We start from the raw sequence: 19,827 nt of genomic DNA, 5'->3' as shown, positions 1-19,827 counted from the left end.
CTCCTAGTCTGTGTCAAGCCTCCATTGAAGTCCACTCACCTCTATGGAGATGATCTTAATAGTCACCTTGGCTTGCTGATTTGGACAAACGCTCCCTGTCTTCTACCGGTTTTCTTCTTAACAAACAATTGACTTGGTCTTATAATGATTTATGACATGTGCTTCATTTTAACGAGTTACGCATCACAGGCCAAGTGTCCTGGTGATAAAGGCACCTCCCCAAGAGCAGCAACGGAGCTCCAGTGGCGCAATCGATTAGCGCGCGGTACTTATAAGACAGTATCTGTTGAGCAATGCCGAGGTTGTGAGTTCGAGCCTCACCTGTAGCAGAGATAGTTGCCCTTTTGCTTCCTTTCATCACCTTTCTCCTATGACCCAAAACATTCAAGCCAAAGGGTGCCAGTATGCCACTGCTACACGCAAGAGCTGTCATTGCCCAACAAGGGAAGCTTGTTTTGAGTGAGGACCAAAAAGAATGAGACCAATGCTTTTGCTTGTTGAAGAGCAGTGGAGGAAGCTGGCAAGAGCTATATCACCTGCAAAATCCATGGCACAACACAAGGAAAAGAAGTACGTCCATTTGCAACTCATTTGCTGCAAGAGGCATTGTGCAGTCTCTGTGGAGCAAAAGCCTACTTGCTGCACTTCTACAGCATGCCCCAGTGGCCTAATGGATAAGGCACTGGCCTCCTAAGCCAGGGATTGTGGGTTCGAGTCCCATCTGGGGTGGCACATTCCTTCTTTGGCCCTTACATGTAGCATACCAACACACATTGTACTCTGATACAAATGACTTGGATTCTCATGGCTGCCAAAGGCTTTTAAAGTGGACCAGAACTCTTGCACAGGAAAGAAGGAGAACATAGAGAAATGCACCCTGTGTATGTATTTAGAGACTTTAGCCTGTCCCCCTCATTTGTGTCTAATCACTAGTTGTGGTGATCACCCTGGGTCACATGACTGCCAATGGCAGATAAGCTCATTTGAAAGCACAGCCTGTTAACAATATGTCTGCTTCCATCAGTCAGGAAGTAGAAACAGTGCAGATTTATCTTAGGATTTCTATTAGCTGTAACAAAGAAATGTTTCTTGTTTAAAGGTTGTTATGCTGTTGCGTATCTTTTAGAGCAGAAAGGACGTTCTGAGTTCAGGTCCACTTGAAATTCGACAAGGCTTTCAATGGGTATCCCACATCTCGTTACAAAAGGTCAAAGAAATGTAAAGTCACTATCATGCCACCACACTATGGAAAATCATAGCAAATCCACCTTCAAAATGCACTTCCTGCTGATTTTCACGGACCCACTTCAAAGCTAGATGCAACGCGCAATTGTGAACATCTCAATTGGCCGGCTCTGCTGTCATATATATTTATATCTTCTATAATAATAAATTCAATCTGTCATTTTGGGTGCTGTGTGTAAGATACGCCTTGCCCAGTAAATACCCCAGGGATTCCCTGCATCATGCCTGCATGTGTAGTCTGCCCAACTCAGCCGACTGCATTGCGACTCTGGAGGAGTGGCACCTGCTGGGGATAAAACATGACTTGAGATAGGTGTGCTTTTCCTTATTATCGCCTTATATGCAGTAGGAACATGCACATTTAGCAGCAGACCAGAATGATCTCACACCTTTTCAGAGGTATTCATGGCTTTCAAAGCCTGCTCTCATGGCCTATTCTCTCACCACCACAAAAAAAGTGTGATTGTGTGCTCCTAGTCTGTGTCAAGCCTCCATTGAAGTCCACTCACCTCTATGGAGATGATCTTAATAGTCACCTTGGCTTGCTGATTTGGACAAACGCTCCCTGTCTTCTACCGGTTTTCTTCTTAACAAACAATTGACTTGGTCTTATAATGATTTATGACATGTGCTTCATTTTAACGAGTTACGCATCACAGGCCAAGTGTCCTGGTGATAAAGGCACCTCCCCAAGAGCAGCAATGGAGCTCCAGTGGCGCAATCGGTTAGCGCGCGGTACTTATAAGACAGTATCTGTTGAGCAATGCCGAGGTTGTGAGTTTGAGCCTCACCTGGAGCAGAGATAGTTGCCCTTTTGCTTCCTTTCATCACCTTTCTCCTTTGACCCAAAACATTCAAGCCAAAGGGTGCCAGTATGCCACTGCTACACGCAAGAGCTGTCATTGCCCAACAAGGGAAGCTTGTTTTGAGTGAGGACCAAAAAGAATGAGACCAATGCTTTTGCTTGTTGAAGAGCAGTGGAGGAAGCTGGCAAGAGCTATATCACCTGCAAAATCCATGGCACAACACAAGGAAAAGAAGTACGTCCATTTGCAACTCATTTGCTGCAAGAGGCATTGTGCAGTCTCTGTGGAGCAAAAGCCTACTTGCTGCACTTCTACAGCATGCCCCAGTGGCCTAATGGATAAGGCACTGGCCTCCTAAGCCAGGGATTGTGGGTTCGAGTCCCATCTGGGGTGGCACATTCCTTCTTTGGCCCTTACATGTAGCATACCAACACACATTGTACTCTGATACAAATGACTTGGATTCTCATGGCTGCCAAAGGTTTTTAAAGTGGACCAGAACTCTTGCACAGGAAAGAAGGAGAACATAGTGTATGTATTTAGAGACTTTAGCCTGTCCCCCTCATTTGTGTCTAATCACTAGTTGTGGTGATCACCCTGGGTCACATGACTGCCAATGGCAGATAAGCTCATTTGAAAGCACAGCCTGTTAACAATATGTCTGCTTCCATCAGTCAGGAAGTAGAAACAGTGCAGATTTATCTTAGGATTTCTATTAGCTGTAACAAAGAAATGTTTCTTGTTTAAAGGTTGTTATGCTGTTGCGTATCTTTTAGAGCAGAAAGGACGTTCTGAGTTCAGGTCCACTTGAAATTCGACAAGGCTTTCAATGGGTATCCCACATCTCGTTACAAAAGGTCAAAGAAATGTAAAGTCACTATCATGTCACCACACTATGGAAAATCATAGCAAATCCACCTTCAAAATGCACTTCCTGCTGATTTTCACGGACCCACTTCAAAGCTAGATGCAACGCGCAATTGTGAACATCTCAATTGGCCGGCTCTGCTGTCATATATATTTATATCTTCTATAATAATAAATTCAATCTGTCATTTTGGGTGCTGTGTGTAAGATACGCCTTGCCCAGTAAATACCCCAGGGATTCCCTGCATCATGCCTGCATGTGTAGTCTGCCCAACTCAGCCGACTGCATTGCGACTCTGGAGGAGTGGCACCTGCTGGGGATAAAACATGACTTGAGATAGGTGTGCTTTTCCTTATTATCGCCTTATATGCAGTAGGAACATGCACATTTAGCAGCAGACCAGAATGATCTCACACCTTTTCAGAGGTATTCATGGCTTTCAAAGCCTGCTCTCATGGCCTATTCTCTCACCACCACAAAAAAAGTGTGATTGTGTGCTCCTAGTCTGTGTCAAGCCTCCATTGAAGTCCACTCACCTCTATGGAGATGATCCTAATAGTCACCTTGGCTTGCTGATTTGGACAAACGCTCCCTGTCTTCTACCGGTTTTCTTCTTAACAAACAATTGACTTGGTCTTATAATGATTTATGACATGTGCTTCATTTTAACGAGTTACGCATCACAGGCCAAGTGTCCTGGTGATAAAGGCACCTCCCCAAAAGCAGCAACAGAGCTCCAGTGGTGCAATCGGTTAGCGCGCGGTACTTATAAGACAGTATCTGTTGAGCAATGCTGAGGTTGTGAGTTCGAGCCTCACCTGGAGCAGAGATAGTTGCCTTTTTGCTTCCTTTAATCACCTTTCTCCTATGACCCAAAACATTCAAGCCAAAGGGTGCCAGTATGCCACTGCTACACGCAGGAGCTGTCATTGCCCAACAAGGGAAGCTTGTTTTGAGTGAGGACCAAAAAGAATGAGACCAATGCTTTTGCTTGTTGAAGAGCAGTGGAGGAAGCTGGCAAGAGCTATATCACCTGCAAAATCCATGGCACAACACAAGGAAAAGAAGTACGTCCATTTGCAACTCATTTGCTGCAAGAGGCATTGTGCAGTCTCTGTGGAGCAAAAGCCTACTTGCTGCACTTCTACAGCATGCCCCAGTGGCCTAATGGATAAGGCACTGGCCTCCTAAGCCAGGGATTGTGGGTGCGAGTCCCATCTGGGGTGGCACATTCCTTCTTTGGCCCTTACATGTAGCATACCAACACACATTGTACTCTGATACAAATGACTTGGATTCTCATGGCTGCCAAAGGCTTTTAAAGTGGACCAGAACTCTTGCACAGGAAAGAAGGAAAACATAGAGAAATGCACCCTGTGTATGTATTTAGAGACTTTAGCCTGTCCCCCTCATTTGTGTCTAATCACTAGTTGTGGTGATCACCCTGGGTCACATGACTGCCAATGGCAGATAAGCTCATTTGAAAGCACAGCCTGTTAACAATATGTCTGCTTCCATCAGTCAGGAAGTAGAAACAGTGCAGATTTATCTTAGGATTTCTATTAGCTGTAACAAAGAAATGTTTCTTGTTTAAAGGTTGTTATGCTGTTGCGTATCTTTTAGAGCAGAAAGGACGTTCTGAGTTCAGGTCCACTTGAAATTCGACAAGGCTTTCAATGGGTATCCCACATCTCGTTACAAAAGGTCAAAGAAATGTAAAGTCACTATCATGTCACCACACTATGGAAAATCATAGCAAATCCACCTTCAAAATGCACTTCCTGCTGATTTTCACAGACCCACTTCAAAGCTAGATGCAACGCGCAATTGTGAACATCTCAATTGGCCGGCTCTGCTGTCATATATATTTATATCTTCTATAATAATAAATTCAATCTGTCATTTTGGGTGCTGTGTGTAAGATAGGCCTTGCCCAGTAAATACCCCAGGGATTCCCTGCATCATGCCTGCATGTGTAGTCTGCCCAACTCAGCCGACTGCATTGCGACTCTGGAGGAGTGGCACCTGCTGGGGATAAAACATGACTTGAGATAGGTGTGCTTTTCCTTATTATCGCCTTATATGCAGTAGGAACATGCACATTTAGCAGCAGACCAGAATGATCTCACACCTTTTCAGAGGTATTCATGGCTTTCAAAGCCTGCTCTCATGGCCTATTCTCTCACCACCACAAAAAAAGTGTGATTGTGTGCTCCTAGTCTGTGTCAAGCCTCCATTGAAGTCCACTCACCTCTATGGAGATGATCTTAATAGTCACCTTGGCTTGCTGATTTGGACAAACGCTCCCTGTCTTCTACCGGTTTTCTTCTTAACAAACAATTGACTTGGTCTTATAATGATTTATGACATGTGCTTCATTTTAACGAGTTACGCATCACAGGCCAAGTGTCCTGGTGATAAAGGCACCTCCCCAACAGCAGCAACGGAGCTCCAGTAGCGCAATCGGTTAGCGCGCGGTACTTATAAGACAGTATCTGTTGAGCAATGCCGAGGTTGTGAGTTCGAGCCTCACCTGGAGCAGAGATAGTTGCCCTTTTGCTTCCTTTAATCACCTTTCTCCTATGACCCAAAACATTCAAGCCAAAGGGTGCCAGTATGCCACTGCTACACGCAGGAGCTGTCATTGCCCAACAAGGGAAGCTTGTTTTGAGTGAGGACCAAAAAGAATGAGACCAATGCTTTTGCTTGTTGAAGAGCAGTGGAGGAAGCTGGCAAGAGCTATATCACCTGCAAAATCCATGGCACAACACAAGGAAAAGAAGTACGTCCATTTGCAACTCATTTGCTGCAAGAGGCATTGTGCAGTCTCTGTGGAGCAAAAGCCTACTTGCTGCACTTCTACAGCATGCCCCAGTGGCCTAATGGATAAGGCACTGGCCTCCTAAGCCAGGGATTGTGGGTTCGAGTCCCATCTGGGGTGGCACATTCCTTCTTTGGCCCTTACATGTAGCATACCAACACACATTGTACTCTGATACAAATGACTTGGATTCTCATGGCTGCCAAAGGCTTTAAAAGTGGACCAGAACTCTTGCACAGGAAAGAAGGAGAACATAGAGAAATGCACCCTGTGTATGTATTTAGAGACTTTAGCCTGTCCCCCTCATTTGTGTCTAATCACTAGTTGTGGTGATCACCCTGGGTCACATGACTGCCAATGGCAGATAAGCTCATTTGAAAGCACAGGCTGTTAACAATATGTCTGCTTCCATCAGTCAGGAAGTAGAAACAGTGCAGATTTATCTTAGGATTTCTATTAGCTGTAACAAAGAAATGTTTCTTGTTTAAATGTTGTTATGCTGTTGCGTATCTTTTAGAGCAGAAAGGACGTTCTGAGTTCAGGTCCACTTGAAATTCGACAAGGCTTTCAATGGGTATCCCACATCTCGTTACAAAAGGTCACAGAAATGTAAAGTCACTATCATGTCACCACACTATGGAAAATCATAGCAAATCCACCTTCAAAATGCACTTCCTGCTGATTTTCACGGACCCACTTCAAAGCTAGATGCAACGCGCAATTGTGAACATCTCAATTGGCCGGCTCTGCTGTCATATATATTTATATCTTCTATAATAATAAATTCAATCTGTCATTTTGGGTGCTGTGTGTAAGATACGCCTTGCCCAGTAAATACCCCAGGGATTCCCTGCATCATGCCTGCATGTGTAGTCTGCCCAACTCAGCCGACTGCATTGCGACTCTGGAGGAGTGGCACCTGCTGGGGATAAAACATGACTTGAGATAGGTGTGCTTTTCCTTATTATCGCCTTATATGCAGTAGGAACATGCACATTTAGCAGCAGACCAGAATGATCTCACACCTTTTCAGAGGTATTCATGGCTTTCAAAGCCTGCTCTCATGGCCTATTCCAGACTTTCTCAACCTTTTTACCTTGGAGGAACCCTGTAAATAACTTTTGGATCCCAAGGAACCCCTGCAAACAATTTTTTGGTCTCGAGGAACCCCTACATTTATTTTTCAGGAGGCATGGTCTTTAAATAGGTTAGGCTGCTAATTTCACTATCTCCTATTACACTGCCACTCATTATACCGTCTCCTGACCCCCCAATTTAGTGTTTCTTGTTACAGTACCACCTATTATAGTGTGCTCTATTATACTTCCCCCACGATGGGGTAAAATGCCAAGGAACCCCTGCAGAGTCCTCAAGGAACCCTGGGGTTCCAGGGAACCCTGGTTGAGAAAGCCTGGCCTATTCTCTCACCACCACAAAAAAAGTGTGATTGTGTGCTCCTAGTCTGTGTCAAGCCTCCATTGAAGTCCACTCACCTCTATGGAGATGATCTTAATAGTCACCTTGGCTTGCTGATTTGGACAAACGCTCCCTGTCTTCTACCGGTTTTCTTCTTAACAAACAATTGACTTGGTCTTATAATGATTTATGATATGTGCTTCATTTTAACGAGTTACGCATCACAGGCCAAGTGTCCTGGTGATAAAGGCACCTCCCCAAGAGCAGCAATGGAGCTCCAGTGGCGCAATCGGTTAGCGCGCGGTACTTATAAGACAGTATCTGTTGAGCAATGCCGAGGTTGTGAGTTCGAGCCTCACCTGGAGCAGAGATAGTTGCCCTTTTGCTTCCTTTCATCACCTTTCTCCTTTGACCCAAAACATTCAAGCCAAAGGGTGCCAGTATGCCACTGCTACACGCAAGAGCTGTCATTGCCCAACAAGGGAAGCTTGTTTTGAGTGAGGACCAAAAAGAATGAGACCAATGCTTTTGCTTGTTGAAGAGCAGTGGAGGAAGCTGGCAAGAGCTATATCACCTGCAAAATCCATGGCACAACACAAGGAAAAGAAGTACGTCCATTTGCAACTCATTTGCTGCAAGAGGCATTGTGCAGTCTCTGTGGAGCAAAAGCCTACTTGCTGCACTTCTACAGCATGCCCCAGTGGCCTTATGGATAAGGCACTGGCCTCCTAAGCCAGGGATTGTGGGTTCGAGTCCCATCTGGGGTGGCACATTCCTTCTTTGGCCCTTACATGTAGCATACCAACACACATTGTACTCTGATACAAATGACTTGGATTCTCATGGCTGCCAAAGGTTTTTAAAGTGGACCAGAACTCTTGCACAGGAAAGAAGGAGAACATAGTGTATGTATTTAGAGACTTTAGCCTGTCCCCCTCATTTGTGTCTAATCACTAGTTGTGGTGATCACCCTGGGTCACATGACTGCCAATGGCAGATAAGCTCATTTGAAAGCACAGGCTGTTAACAATATGTCTGCTTCCATCAGTCAGGAAGTAGAAACAGTGCAGATTTATCTTAGGATTTCTATTAGCTGTAACAAAGAAATGTTTCTTGTTTAAAGGTTGTTATGCTGTTGCGTATCTTTTAGAGCAGAAAGGACGTTCTGAGTTCAGGTCCACTTGAAATTCGACAAGGCTTTCAATGGGTATCCCACATCTCGTTACAAAAGGTCAAAGAAATGTAAAGTCACTATCATGTCACCACACTATGGAAAATCATAGCAAATCCACCTTCAAAATGCACTTCCTGCTGATTTTCACGGACCCACTTTAAAGCTAGATGCAACGCGCAATTGTGAACATCTCAATTGGCCGGCTCTGCTGTCATATATATTTATATCTTCTATAATAATAAATTCAATCTGTCATTTTGGGTGCTGTGTGTAAGATACGCCTTGCCCAGTAAATACCCCAGGGATTCCCTGCATCATGCCTGCATGTGTAGTCTGCCCAACTCAGCCGACTGCATTGCGACTCTGGAGGAGTGGCACCTGCTGGGGATAAAACATGACTTGAGATAGGTGTGCTTTTCCTTATTATCGCCTTATATGCAGTAGGAACATGCACATTTAGCAGCAGACCAGAATGATCTCACACCTTTTCAGAGGTATTCATGGCTTTCAAAGCCTGCTCTCATGGCCTATTCTCTCACCACCACAAAAAAAGTGTGATTGTGTGCTCCTAGTCTGTGTCAAGCCTCCATTGAAGTCCACTCACCTCTATGGAGATGATCCTAATAGTCACCTTGGCTTGCTGATTTGGACAAACGCTCCCTGTCTTCTACCGGTTTTCTTCTTAACAAACAATTGACTTGGTCTTATAATGATTTATGACATGTGCTTCATTTTAACGAGTTACGCATCACAGGCCAAGTGTCCTGGTGATAAAGGCACCTCCCCAACAGCAGCAACAGAGCTCCAGTGGTGCAATCGGTTAGCGCGCGGTACTTATAAGACAGTATCTGTTGAGCAATGCTGAGGTTGTGAGTTCGAGCCTCACCTGGAGCAGAGATAGTTGCCCTTTTGCTTCCTTTAATCACCTTTCTCCTATGACCCAAAACATTCAAGCCAAAGGGTGCCAGTATGCCACTGCTACACGCAGGAGCTGTCATTGCCCAACAAGGGAAGCTTGTTTTGAGTGAGGACCAAAAAGAATGAGACCAATGCTTTTGCTTGTTGAAGAGCAGTGGAGGAAGCTGGCAAGAGCTATATCACCTGCAAAATCCATGGCACAACACAAGGAAAAGAAGTACGTCCATTTGCAACTCATTTGCTGCAAGAGGCATTGTGCAGTCTCTGTGGAGCAAAAGCCTACTTGCTGCACTTCTACAGCATGCCCCAGTGGCCTAATGGATAAGGCACTGGCCTCCTAAGCCAGGGATTGTGGGTTCGAGTCCCATCTGGGGTGGCACATTCCTTCTTTGGCCCTTACATGTAGCATACCAACACACATTGTACTCTGATACAAATGACTTGGATTCTCATGGCTGCCAAAGGCTTTTAAAGTGGACCAGAACACTTGCACAGGAAAGAAGGAAAACATAGAGAAATGCACCCTGTGTATGTATTTAGAGACTTTAGCCTGTCCCCCTCATTTGTGTCTAATCACTAGTTGTGGTGATCACCCTGGGTCACATGACTGCCAATGGCAGATAAGCTCATTTGAAAGCACAGCCTGTTAACAATATGTCTGCTTCCATCAGTCAGGAAGTAGAAACAGTGCAGATTTCTCTTAGGATTTCTATTAGCTGTAACAAAGAAATGTTTCTTGTTTAAAGGTTGTTATGCTGTTGCGTATCTTTTAGAGCAGAAAGGACGTTCTGAGTTCAGGTCCACTTGAAATTCGACAAGGCTTTCAATGGGTATCCCACATCTCGTTACAAAAGGTCAAAGAAATGTAAAGTCACTATCATGTCACCACACTATGGAAAATCATAGCAAATCCACCTTCAAAATGCACTTCCTGCTGATTTTCACGGACCCACTTCAAAGCTAGATGCAACGCGCAATTGTGAACATCTCAATTGGCCGGCTCTGCTGTCATATATATTTATATCTTCTATAATAATAAATTCAATCTGTCATTTTGGGTGCTGTGTGTAAGATACGCCTTGCCCAGTAAATACCCCAGGGATTCCCTGCATCATGCCTGCATGTGTAGTCTGCCCAACTCAGCCGACTGCATTGCGACTCTGGAGGAGTGGCACCTGCTGGGGATAAAACATGACTTGAGATAGGTGTGCTTTTCCTTATTATCGCCTTATATGCAGTAGGAACATGCACATTTAGCAGCAGACCAGAATGATCTCACACCTTTTCAGAGGTATTCATGGCTTTCAAAGCCTGCTCTCATGGCCTATTCTCTCACCACCACAAAAAAAGTGTGATTGTGTGCTCCTAGTCTGTGTCAAGCCTCCATTGAAGTCCACTCACCTCTATGGAGATGATCTTAATAGTCACCTTGGCTTGCTGATTTGGACAAACGCTCCCTGTCTTCTACCGGTTTTCTTCTTAACAAACAATTGACTTGGTCTTATAATGATTTATGACATGTGCTTCATTTTAACGAGTTACGCATCACAGGCCAAGTGTCCTGGTGATAAAGGCACCTCCCCAACAGCAGCAACAGAGCTCCAGTGGCGCAATCGGTTAGCACGCGGTACTTATAAGACAGTATCTGTTGAGCAATGCCGAGGTTGTGAGTTCGAGCCTCACCTGGAGCAGAGATAGTTGCCCTTTTGCTTCCTTTAATCACCTTTCTCCTATGACCCAAAACATTCAAGCCAAAGGGTGCCAGTATGCCACTGCTACACGCAGGAGCTGTCATTGCCCAACAAGGGAAGCTTGTTTTGAGTGAGGACCAAAAAGAATGAGACCAATGCTTTTGCTTGTTGAAGAGCAGTGGAGGAAGCTGGCAAGAGCTATATCACCTGCAAAATCCATGGCACAACACAAGGAAAAGAAGTACGTCCATTTGCAACTCATTTGCTGCAAGAGGCATTGTGCAGTCTCTGTGGAGCAAAAGCCTACTTGCTGCACTTCTACAGCATGCCCCAGTGGCCTAATGGATAAGGCACTGGCCTCCTAAGCCAGGTATTGTGGGTTCGAGTCCCATCTGGGGTGGCACATTCCTTCTTTGGCCCTTACATGTAGCATACCAACACACATTGTACTCTGATACAAATGACTTGGATTCTCATGGCTGCCAAAGGCTTTTAAAGTGGACCAGAACTCTTGCACAGGAAAGAAGGAGAACATAGAGAAATGAACCCTGTGTATGTATTTAGAGACTTTAGCCTGTCCCCCTCATTTGTGTCTAATCACTAGTTGTGGTGATCACCCTGGGTCACATGACTGCCAATGGCAGATAAGCTCATTTGAAAGCACAGGCTGTTAACAATATGTCTGCTTCCATCAGTCAGGAAGTAGAAACAGTGCAGATTTATCTTAGGATTTCTATTAGCTGTAACAAAGAAATGTTTCTTGTTTAAATGTTGTTATGCTGTTGCGTATCTTTTAGAGCAGAAAGGACGTTCTGAGTTCAGGTCCACTTGAAATTCGACAAGGCTTTCAGTGGGTATCCCACATCTCGTTACAAAAGGTCAAAGAAATGTAAAGTCACTATCATGTCACCACACTATGGAAAATCATAGCAAATCCACCTTCAAAATGCACTTCCTGCTGATTTTCACGGACCCACTTCAAAGCTAGATGCAACGCGCAATTGTGAACATCTCAATTGGCCGGCTCTGCTGTCATATATATTTATATCTTCTATAATAATAAATTCAATCTGTCATTTTGGGTGCTGTGTGTAAGATACGCCTTGCCCAGTAAATACCCCAGGGATTCCCTGCATCATGCCTGCATGTGTAGTCTGCCCAACTCAGCCGACTGCATTGCGACTCTGGAGGAGTGGCACCTGCTGGGGATAAAACATGACTTGAGATAGGTGTGCTTTTCCTTATTATCGCCTTATATGCAGTAGGAACATGCACATTTAGCAGCAGACCAGAATGATCTCACACCTTTTCAGAGGTATTCATGGCTTTCAAAGCCTGCTCTCATGGCCTATTCCAGCCTTTCTCAACCTTTTTACCTTGGAGGAACCCTGTAAATAACTTTTGGATCCCAAGGAACCCCTGCAAACAATTTTTTGGTCTCGAGGAACCCCTACATTTATTTTTCAGGAGGCATGGTCTTTAAATAGGTTAGGCTGCTAATTTCACTATCTCCTATTACACTGCCACTCATTATACCGTCTCCTGACCCCCCAATTTAGTGTTTCTTGTTACAGTACCACCTATTATAGTGTGCTCTATTATACTTCCCCCACGATGGGGTAAAATGCCAAGGAACCCCTGCAGAGTCCTCAAGGAACCCTGGGGTTCCAGGGAACCCTGGTTGAGAAAGCCTGGCCTATTCTCTCACCACCACAAAAAAAGTGTGATTGTGTGCTCCTAGTCTGTGTCAAGCCTCCATTGAAGTCCACTCACCTCTATGGAGATGATCTTAATAGTCACCTTGGCTTGCTGATTTGGACAAACGCTCCCTGTCTTCTACCGGTTTTCTTCTTAACAAACAATTGACTTGGTCTTATAATGATTTATGACATGTGCTTCATTTTAACGAGTTACGCATCACAGGCCAAGTGTCCTGGTGATAAAGGCACCTCCCCAAGAGCAGCAACGGAGCTCCAGTGGCGCAATCGGTTAGCGCGCGGTACTTATAAGACAGTATCTGTTGAGCAATGCCGAGGTTGTGAGTTCGAGCCTCACCTGGAGCAGAGATAGTTGCCCTTTTGCTTCCTTTCATCACCTTTCTCCTATGACCCAAAACATTCAAGCCAAAGGGTGCCAGTATGCCACTGCTACACGCAAGAGCTGTCATTGCCCAACAAGGGAAGCTTGTTTTGAGTGAGGACCAAAAAGAATGAGACCAATGCTTTTGCTTGTTGAAGAGCAGTGGAGGAAGCTGGCAAGAGCTATATCACCTGCAAAATCCATGGCACAACACAAGGAAAAGAAGTACGTCCATTTGCAACTCATTTGCTGCAAGAGGCATTGTGCAGTCTCTGTGGAGCAAAAGCCTACTTGCTGCACTTCTACAGCATGCCCCAGTGGCCTAATGGATAAGGCACTGGCCTCCTAAGCCAGGGATTGTGGGTTCGAGTCCCATCTGGGGTGGCACATTCCTTCTTTGGCCCTTACATGTAGCATACCAACACACATTGTACTCTGATACAAATGACTTGGATTCTCATGGCTGCCAAAGGTTTTTAAAGTGGACCAGAACTCTTGCACAGGAAAGAAGGAGAACATAGAGAAATGCACCCTGTGTATGTATTTAGAGACTTTAGCCTGTCCCCCTCATTTGTGTCTAATCACTAGTTGTGGTGATCACCCTGGGTCACATGACTGCCAATGGCAGATAAGCTCATTTGAAAGCACAGCCTGTTAACAATATGTCTGCTTCCATCAGTCAGGAAGTAGAAACAGTGCAGATTTATCTTAGGATTTCTATTAGCTGTAACAAAGAAATGTTTCTTGTTTAAAGGTTGTTATGCTGTTGCGTATCTTTTAGAGCAGAAAGGACGTTCTGAGTTCAGGTCCACTTGAAATTCGACAAGGCTTTCAATGGGTATCCCACATCTCGTTACAAAAGGTCAAAGAAATGTAAAGTCACTATCATGCCACCACACTATGGAAAATCATAGCAAATCCACCTTCAAAATGCACTTCCTGCTGATTTTCACGGACCCACTTCAAAGCTAGATGCAACGCGCAATTGTGAACATCTCAATTGGCCGGCTCTGCTGTCATATATATTTATATCTTCTATAATAATAAATTCAATCTGTCATTTTGGGTGCTGTGTGTAAGATACGCCTTGCCCAGTAAATACCCCAGGGATTCCCTGCATCATGCCTGCATGTGTAGTCTGCCCAACTCAGCCGACTGCATTGCGACTCTGGAGGAGTGGCACCTGCTGGGGATAAAACATGACTTGAGATAGGTGTGCTTTTCCTTATTATCGCCTTATATGCAGTAGGAACATGCACATTTAGCAGCAGACCAGAATGATCTCACACCTTTTCAGAGGTATTCATGGCTTTCAAAGCCTGCTCTCATGGCCTATTCTCTCACCACCACAAAAAAAGTGTGATTGTGTGCTCCTAGTCTGTGTCAAGCCTCCATTGAAGTCCACTCACCTCTATGGAGATGATCTTAATAGTCACCTTGGCTTGCTGATTTGGACAAACGCTCCCTGTCTTCTACCGGTTTTCTTCTTAACAAACAATTGACTTGGTCTTATAATGATTTATGACATGTGCTTCATTTTAATGAGTTACGCATCACAGGCCAAGTGTCCTGGTGATAAAGGCACCTCCCCAAGAGCAGCAATGGAGCTCCAGTGGCGCAATCGGTTAGCACGCGGTACTTATAAGGCAGTATCTGTTGAGCAATGCCGAGGTTGTGAGTTCGAGCCTCACCTGGAGCAGAGATAGTTGCCCTTTTGCTTCCTTTAATCACCTTTCTCCTATGACCCAAAACATTCAAGCCAAAGGGTGCCAGTATGCCACTGCTACACGCAGGAGCTGTCATTGCCCAACAAGGGAAGCTTGTTTTGAGTGAGGACCAAAAAGAATGAGACCAATGCTTTTGCTTGTTGAAGAGCAGTGGAGGAAGCTGGCAAGAGCTATATCACCTGCAAAATCCATGGCACAACACAAGGAAAAGAAGTACGTCCATTTGCAACTCATTTGCTGCAAGAGGCATTGTGCAGTCTCTGTGGAGCAAAAGCCTACTTGCTGCACTTCTACAGCATGCCCCAGTGGCCTAATGGATAAGGCACTGGCCTCCTAAGCCAGGGATTGTGGGTGCGAGTCCCATCTGGGGTGGCACATTCCTTCTTTGGCCCTTACATGTAGCATACCAACACACATTGTACTCTGATACAAATGACTTGGATTCTCATGGCTGCCAAAGGCTTTTAAAGTGGACCAGAACTCTTGCACAGGAAAGAAGGAAAACATAGAGAAATGCACCCTGTGTATGTATTTAGAGACTTTAGCCTGTCCCCCTCATTTGTGTCTAATCACTAGTTGTGGTGATCACCCTGGGTCACATGACTGCCAATGGCAGATAAGCTCATTTGAAAGCACAGCCTGTTAACAATATGTCTGCTTCCATCAGTCAGGAAGTAGAAACAGTGCAGATTTCTCTTAGGATTTCTATTAGCTGTAACAAAGAAATGTTTCTTGTTTAAAGGTTGTTATGCTGTTGCGTATCTTTTAGAGCAGAAAGGACGTTCTGAGTTCAGGTCCACTTGAAATTCGACAAGGCTTTCAATGGGTATCCCACATCTCGTTACAAAAGGTCAAAGAAATGTAAAGTCACTATCATGTCACCACACTATGGAAAATCATAGCAAATCCACCTTCAAAATGCACTTCCTGCTGATTTTCACGGACCCACTTCAAAGCTAGATGCAACGCGCAATTGTGAACATCTCAATTGGCCGGCTCTGCTGTCATATATATTTATATCTTCTATAATAATAAATTCAATCTGTCATTTTGGGTGCTGTGTGTAAGATACGCCTTGCCCAGTAAATACCCCAGGGATTCCCTGCATCATGCCTGCATGTGTAGTCTGCCCAACTCAGCCGACTGCATTGCGACTCTGGAGGAGTGGCACCTGCTGGGGATAAAACATGACTTGAGATAGGTGTGCTTTTCCTTATTATCGCCTTATATGCAGTAGGAACATGCACATTTAGCAGCAGACCAGAATGATCTCACACCTTTTCAGAGGTATTCATGGCTTTCAAAGCCTGCTCTCATGGCCTATTCTCTCACCACCACAAAAAAAGTGTGATTGTGTGCTCCTAGTCTGTGTCAAGCCTCCATTGAAGTCCACTCACCTCTATGGAGATGATCTTAATAGTCACCTTGGCTTGCTGATTTGGACAAACGCTCCCTGTCTTCTACCGGTTTTCTTCTTAACAAACAATTGACTTGGTCTTACAATGATTTATGACATGTGCTTCATTTTAACGAGTTACGCATCACAGGCCAAGTGTCCTGGTGATAAAGGCACCTCCCCAACAGCAGCAACAGAGCTCCAGTGGCGCAATCGGTTAGCGTGCGGTACTTATAAGACAGTATCTGTTGAGCAATGCTGAGGTTGTGAGTTCGAGCCTCACCTGGAGCAGAGATAGTTGCCCTTTTGCTTCCTTTAATCACCTTTCTCCTATGACCCAAAACATTCAAGCCAAAGGGTGCCAGTATGCCACTGCTACACGCAGGAGCTGTCATTGCCCAACAAGGGAAGCTTGTTTTGAGTGAGGACCAAAAAGAATGAGACCAATGCTTTTGCTTGTTGAAGAGCAGTGGAGGAAGCTGGCAAGAGCTATATCACCTGCAAAATCCATGGCACAACACAAGGAAAAGAAGTACGTCCATTTGCAACTCATTTGCTGCAAGAGGCATTGTGCAGTCTCTGTGGAGCAAAAGCCTACTTGCTGCACTTCTACAGCATGCCCCAGTGGCCTAATGGATAAGGCACTGGCCTCCTAAGCCAGGGATTGTGGGTTCGAGTCCCATCTGGGGTGGCACATTCCTTCTTTGGCCCTTACATGTAGCATACCAACACACATTGTACTCTGATACAAATGACTTGGATTCTCATGGCTGCCAAAGGCTTTTAAAGTGGACCAGAACTCTTGCACAGGAAAGAAGGAGAACATAGAGAAATGCATCCTGTGTATGTATTTAGAGACTTTAGCCTGTCCCCCTCATTTGTGTCTAATCACTAGTTGTGGTGATCACCCTGGGTCACATGACTGCCAATGGCAGATAAGCTCATTTGAAAGCACAGCCTGTTAACAATATGTCTGCTTCCATCAGTCAGGAAGTAGAAACAGTGCAGATTTCTCTTAGGATTTCTATTAGCTGTAACAAAGAAATGTTTCTTGTTTAAAGGTTGTTATGCTGTTGCGTATCTTTTAGAGCAGAAAGGATGTTCTGAGTTCAGGTCCACTTGAAATTCGACAAGGCTTTCAATGGGTATCCCACATCTCGTTACAAAAGGTCAAAGAAATGTAAAGTCACTATCATGTCACCACACTATGGAAAATCATAGCAAATCCACCTTCAAAATGCACTTCCTGCTGATTTTCACGGACCCACTTCAAAGCTAGATGCAACGCGCAATTGTGAACATCTCAATTGGCCGGCTCTGCTGTCATATATATTTATATCTTCTATAATAATAAATTCAATCTGTCATTTTGGGTGCTGTGTGTAAGATACGCCTTGCCCAGTAAATACCCCAGGGATTCCCTGCATCATGCCTGCATGTGTAGTCTGCCCAACTCAGCCGACTGCATTGCGACTCTGGAGGAGTGGCACCTGCTGGGGATAAAACATGACTTGAGATAGGTGTGCTTTTCCTTATTATCGCCTTATATGCAGTAGGAACATGCACATTTAGCAGCAGACCAGAATGATCTCACACCTTTTCAGAGGTATTCATGGCTTTCAAAGCCTGCTCTCATGGCCTATTCTCTCACCACCACAAAAAAAGTGTGATTGTGTGCTCCTAGTCTGTGTCAAGCCTCCATTGAAGTCCACTCACCTCTATGGAGATGATCTTAATAGTCACCTTGGCTTGCTGATTTGGACAAACGCTCCCTGTCTTCTACCGGTTTTCTTCTTAACAAACAATTGACTTGGTCTTATAATGATTTATGACATGTGCTTCATTTTAACGAGTTACGCATCACAGGCCAAGTGTCCTGGTGATAAAGGCACCTCCCCAACAGCAGCAACGGAGCTCCAGTGGCGCAATCGGTTAGCGCGCGGTACTTATAAGACAGTATCTGTTGAGCAATGCCGAGGTTGTGAGTTCGAGCCTCACCTGGAGCAGAGATAGTTGCCCTTTTGCTTCCTTTAATCACCTTTCTCCTATGACCCAAAACATTTAAGCCAAAGGGTGCCAGTATGCCACTGCTACACGCAGGAGCTGTCATTGCCCAACAAGGGAAGCTTGTTTTGAGTGAGGACCAAAAAGAATGAGACCAATGCTTTTGCTTGTTGAAGAGCAGTGGAGGAAGCTGGCAAGAGCTATATCACCTGCAAAATCCATGGCACAACACAAGGAAAAGAAGTACGTCCATTTGCAACTCATTTGCTGCAAGAGGCATTGTGCAGTCTCTGTGGAGCAAAAGCCTACTTGCTGCACTTCTACAGCATGCCCCAGTGGCCTAATGGATAAGGCACTGGCCTCCTAAGCCAGGGATTGTGGGTTCGAGTCCCATCTGGGGTGGCACATTCCTTCTTTGGCCCTTACATGTAGCATACCAACACACATTGTACTCTGATACAAATGACTTGGATTCTCATGGCTGCCAAAGGCTTTTAAAGTGGACCAGAACTCTTGCACAGGAAAGAAGGAGAACATAGAGAAATGCATCCTGTGTATGTATTTAGAGACTTTAGCCTGTCCCCCTCATTTGTGTCTAATCACTAGTTGTGGTGATCACCCTGGGTCACATGACTGCCAATGGCAGATAAGCTCATTTGAAAGCACAGCCTGTTAACAATATGTCTGTTTCCATCAGTCAGGAAGTAGAAACAGTGCAGATTTATCTTAGGATTTCTATTAGCTGTAACAAAGAAATGTTTCTTGTTTAAAGGTTGTTATGCTGTTGCGTATCTTTTAGAGCAGAAAGGACGTTCTGAGTTCAGGTCCACTTGAAATTCGACAAGGCTTTCAATGGGTATCCCACATCTCGTTACAAAAGGTCAAAGAAATGTAAAGTCACTATCATGTCACCACACTATGGAAAATCATAGCAAATCCACCTTCAAAATGCACTTCCTGCTGATTTTCACGGACCCACTTCAAAGCTAGATGCAACGCGCAATTGTGAACATCTCAATTGGCCGGCTCTGCTGTCATATATATTTATATCTTCTATAATAATAAATTCAATCTGTCATTTTGGGTGCTGTGTGTAAGATACGCCTTGCCCAGTAAATACCCCAGGGATTCCCTGCATCATGCCTGCATGTGTAGTCTGCCCAACTCAGCCGACTGCATTGCGACTCTGGAGGAGTGGCACCTGCTGGGGATAAAACATGACTTGAGATAGGTGTGCTTTTCCTTATTATCGCCTTATATGCAGTAGGAACATGCACATTTAGCAGCAGACCAGAATGATCTCACACCTTTTCAGAGGTATTCATGGCTTTCAAAGCCTGCTCTCATGGCCTATTCTCTCACCACCACAAAAAAAGTGTGATTGTGTCAGGGGAGGACTGGGACCTTTCGGCCTGGGGGGAAAACACAAACTAGAGGCCCTTTTTCATGGCAGCCTCAGCCCAAATGACGTCACACACGCACCCCACATGCTATATGCCAGTAGTCACGTGGGGCGCCATTGAGAAAATACATTAAGGACACTTGCAGGACAGCGGGACAGGTAAAAGTATAACTGCACAGGCACCGGGGGTCACATAATACATTTGGAGGGATGATGCAACCACATCGGCCTGAGTTTTCCAGAATCTCAGATTTGACCAATTTCCACCTGAAATCAGTCA

General features: G+C 44.9%; 22 non-coding genes across 22 annotated transcripts; all 22 read left to right on the top strand.

Annotated features, from left to right (window-relative positions):
- Nucleotides 1-236: 236 nt before the first annotated feature.
- TRNAI-UAU (transfer RNA isoleucine (anticodon UAU)) lies at nt 237-329 on the top strand. Its single transcript is given in 2 exon segments — nt 237-274; nt 294-329. It is a non-coding gene; the product is annotated as a tRNA-Ile (tRNA).
- A 327-nt stretch (nt 330-656) lies between these two features.
- TRNAR-CCU (transfer RNA arginine (anticodon CCU)) lies at nt 657-729 on the top strand. The gene has a single exon. It is a non-coding gene; the product is annotated as a tRNA-Arg (tRNA).
- A 1,222-nt stretch (nt 730-1,951) lies between these two features.
- On the top strand, nt 1,952-2,044 carry TRNAI-UAU (transfer RNA isoleucine (anticodon UAU)). Its single transcript is given in 2 exon segments — nt 1,952-1,989; nt 2,009-2,044. It is a non-coding gene; the product is annotated as a tRNA-Ile (tRNA).
- A 327-nt stretch (nt 2,045-2,371) lies between these two features.
- Nucleotides 2,372-2,444, top strand: TRNAR-CCU (transfer RNA arginine (anticodon CCU)). Its single transcript has one exon. It is a non-coding gene; the product is annotated as a tRNA-Arg (tRNA).
- Nucleotides 2,445-3,652: 1,208 nt separating this feature from the next.
- TRNAI-UAU (transfer RNA isoleucine (anticodon UAU)) lies at nt 3,653-3,745 on the top strand. The gene is given in 2 exon segments: nt 3,653-3,690; nt 3,710-3,745. It is a non-coding gene; the product is annotated as a tRNA-Ile (tRNA).
- A 327-nt stretch (nt 3,746-4,072) lies between these two features.
- TRNAR-CCU (transfer RNA arginine (anticodon CCU)) lies at nt 4,073-4,145 on the top strand. Its single transcript has one exon. It is a non-coding gene; the product is annotated as a tRNA-Arg (tRNA).
- A 1,222-nt stretch (nt 4,146-5,367) lies between these two features.
- Nucleotides 5,368-5,460, top strand: TRNAI-UAU (transfer RNA isoleucine (anticodon UAU)). Its single transcript is given in 2 exon segments — nt 5,368-5,405; nt 5,425-5,460. It is a non-coding gene; the product is annotated as a tRNA-Ile (tRNA).
- A 327-nt stretch (nt 5,461-5,787) lies between these two features.
- On the top strand, nt 5,788-5,860 carry TRNAR-CCU (transfer RNA arginine (anticodon CCU)). Its single transcript has one exon. It is a non-coding gene; the product is annotated as a tRNA-Arg (tRNA).
- A 1,570-nt stretch (nt 5,861-7,430) lies between these two features.
- TRNAI-UAU (transfer RNA isoleucine (anticodon UAU)) lies at nt 7,431-7,523 on the top strand. Its single transcript is given in 2 exon segments — nt 7,431-7,468; nt 7,488-7,523. It is a non-coding gene; the product is annotated as a tRNA-Ile (tRNA).
- Nucleotides 7,524-7,850: 327 nt separating this feature from the next.
- On the top strand, nt 7,851-7,923 carry TRNAR-CCU (transfer RNA arginine (anticodon CCU)). Its single transcript has one exon. It is a non-coding gene; the product is annotated as a tRNA-Arg (tRNA).
- A 1,208-nt stretch (nt 7,924-9,131) lies between these two features.
- TRNAI-UAU (transfer RNA isoleucine (anticodon UAU)) lies at nt 9,132-9,224 on the top strand. The gene is given in 2 exon segments: nt 9,132-9,169; nt 9,189-9,224. It is a non-coding gene; the product is annotated as a tRNA-Ile (tRNA).
- A 327-nt stretch (nt 9,225-9,551) lies between these two features.
- On the top strand, nt 9,552-9,624 carry TRNAR-CCU (transfer RNA arginine (anticodon CCU)). Its single transcript has one exon. It is a non-coding gene; the product is annotated as a tRNA-Arg (tRNA).
- Nucleotides 9,625-10,846: 1,222 nt separating this feature from the next.
- Nucleotides 10,847-10,939, top strand: TRNAI-UAU (transfer RNA isoleucine (anticodon UAU)). The gene is given in 2 exon segments: nt 10,847-10,884; nt 10,904-10,939. It is a non-coding gene; the product is annotated as a tRNA-Ile (tRNA).
- A 327-nt stretch (nt 10,940-11,266) lies between these two features.
- On the top strand, nt 11,267-11,339 carry TRNAR-CCU (transfer RNA arginine (anticodon CCU)). Its single transcript has one exon. It is a non-coding gene; the product is annotated as a tRNA-Arg (tRNA).
- A 1,570-nt stretch (nt 11,340-12,909) lies between these two features.
- Nucleotides 12,910-13,002, top strand: TRNAI-UAU (transfer RNA isoleucine (anticodon UAU)). The gene is given in 2 exon segments: nt 12,910-12,947; nt 12,967-13,002. It is a non-coding gene; the product is annotated as a tRNA-Ile (tRNA).
- A 327-nt stretch (nt 13,003-13,329) lies between these two features.
- TRNAR-CCU (transfer RNA arginine (anticodon CCU)) lies at nt 13,330-13,402 on the top strand. The gene has a single exon. It is a non-coding gene; the product is annotated as a tRNA-Arg (tRNA).
- A 1,222-nt stretch (nt 13,403-14,624) lies between these two features.
- On the top strand, nt 14,625-14,717 carry TRNAI-UAU (transfer RNA isoleucine (anticodon UAU)). The gene is given in 2 exon segments: nt 14,625-14,662; nt 14,682-14,717. It is a non-coding gene; the product is annotated as a tRNA-Ile (tRNA).
- A 327-nt stretch (nt 14,718-15,044) lies between these two features.
- On the top strand, nt 15,045-15,117 carry TRNAR-CCU (transfer RNA arginine (anticodon CCU)). The gene has a single exon. It is a non-coding gene; the product is annotated as a tRNA-Arg (tRNA).
- Nucleotides 15,118-16,339: 1,222 nt separating this feature from the next.
- On the top strand, nt 16,340-16,432 carry TRNAI-UAU (transfer RNA isoleucine (anticodon UAU)). The gene is given in 2 exon segments: nt 16,340-16,377; nt 16,397-16,432. It is a non-coding gene; the product is annotated as a tRNA-Ile (tRNA).
- Nucleotides 16,433-16,759: 327 nt separating this feature from the next.
- On the top strand, nt 16,760-16,832 carry TRNAR-CCU (transfer RNA arginine (anticodon CCU)). Its single transcript has one exon. It is a non-coding gene; the product is annotated as a tRNA-Arg (tRNA).
- Nucleotides 16,833-18,054: 1,222 nt separating this feature from the next.
- On the top strand, nt 18,055-18,147 carry TRNAI-UAU (transfer RNA isoleucine (anticodon UAU)). Its single transcript is given in 2 exon segments — nt 18,055-18,092; nt 18,112-18,147. It is a non-coding gene; the product is annotated as a tRNA-Ile (tRNA).
- A 327-nt stretch (nt 18,148-18,474) lies between these two features.
- On the top strand, nt 18,475-18,547 carry TRNAR-CCU (transfer RNA arginine (anticodon CCU)). The gene has a single exon. It is a non-coding gene; the product is annotated as a tRNA-Arg (tRNA).
- Nucleotides 18,548-19,827: the final 1,280 nt, after the last annotated feature.

This window comes from Hyperolius riggenbachi, chromosome 3 (assembly GCF_040937935.1).
Source record: "Hyperolius riggenbachi isolate aHypRig1 chromosome 3, aHypRig1.pri, whole genome shotgun sequence".
In the NCBI taxonomy this organism is placed as follows: domain Eukaryota; kingdom Metazoa; phylum Chordata; class Amphibia; order Anura; family Hyperoliidae; genus Hyperolius; species Hyperolius riggenbachi.
This window is presented reverse-complemented; position numbering and strand designations above follow the sequence as displayed.